Raw genomic sequence first — 1,593 nt, forward strand, 5'->3', positions numbered from 1 at the left:
TTACATCTATGTGAAGATAAGTCAAAGGTCCTGCTGGACCATGGCTGGCTTCACTTGGAAGCATAAATGAGATGTTTCCTCTTTGTAGACTGGACATTGATTAAAATCAATCTCTTGGGGTCTCCATGGCCTCCCTGAACAAGAGGACAGGTGACTCATCACATTTACAGGACATTTTGAGGGATGTTCCATAGTTCCCTGAAACTTGGTCGACCTAGGAGGGCAAGCGGCAAAAACTGTCCCTTAAGTCCCTCTGACCACATTAGCATAGGCCTTAAAGTATGGCTGTTAAACATCCAATAAGTTTAGTTCCACCAGTCTGATACTTTCAATTATCATGTGCTATGTAGATAAAGCTTGGGTGAAAAAACCAAATACTCCCATATAAACCTTGACTAGATATATATTTTATTCCTTAAACTAGTTGACTAAACAATGACCATAGATATTTTTAAGATTATGTGTATATTATTTTTGTCTCATCTTTTATATATCATAACAAACCTAAACAGACCATCAATAATCAGGCTTTCTCATTTTTTTTCTATTTTGGAAAATATCTTCATTCCCATATCCTTTTAACGTCTTTTACATTCTCATTTTCTTTTTTTAAAAATAATTATGAGACAGAATTAACACATAAATTTTCCATCTGTTGTGAGACTTCTTTTCATGGGGATGCTAAGAAATGCTTATTCCCTTTTAAGGTTCTAGTGTATGTACGACCTGAGGGTATGCACTCTGGAAAGCCTTTACCCAGCATGGATTATGCCTTCTTTTCTTAGCCTTCCCCAGATTGTATACTTTAGCGCCCCCCCCCAAATCCAGGAGACCATGTGTGATTAGGGTCAAATTACATACAGTTGGCTTGGAAAAGTGGCTGGATAATGCGACAAGGATCCAATGACCCTGCTTGGCCCTCCTTTATTGAATGAACACAACCATCAACAAGCTCAATTGTGACGATGTTTAGCGATCAGGCTCAGCTAAAGTCGTGATGATGGTAGATATTTCATGCAGAAGGGACTGTTGTATAGCATCATCTTATTAAAAGAACCTGGAATTTAAAAGGTTTTGGTGCTAGGATCCATATATGAGGGTGCATATATGTCATTTGTTTTTCTGAGTCTGCGTTACTTCAGTTAGTGTAACAGATTCAAGATCCATCCATTTATCTGCAAATTTCATTATTTCATCTTTCTTTACTGCTGAATAGAACCCCATTGTGTAAATGTACATTTTCCTTAACCATCTGTCAGTTGAGGGACACTTAGGTTGCTTCCATCTGTTAGCTATTGTGAAAAGAGCAGCAACAAACATGGATGTACAAATGTCTGCAATAGGATGAGTTCTTTGGCTATATGCCAAGGAGTGCTATAACTTGGTAAAATGGTAGGTTCATTTGTAGTTTTATTAAACCTCTGCACACTGCTTTCCATAGGGGTTGAACCAGTTTGCAGCCCCACCAGCAGTGGATGAGTGTTCCCCTTTTCCCACATCCCCTCCAACATTTGGTATCATTTGTTCTCTTAACCTTAGCCAGTCTGACTGGGGTAAGATGAAATCTTAAAGTGGTTTTAATTTGCATTTCCC

This window comes from Nannospalax galili, unplaced genomic scaffold (genome assembly GCF_000622305.1).
Source record: "Nannospalax galili isolate Female #2095 unplaced genomic scaffold, S.galili_v1.0 scaffold613, whole genome shotgun sequence".
NCBI classification, from domain to species: Eukaryota; Metazoa; Chordata; class Mammalia; order Rodentia; family Spalacidae; genus Nannospalax; species Nannospalax galili.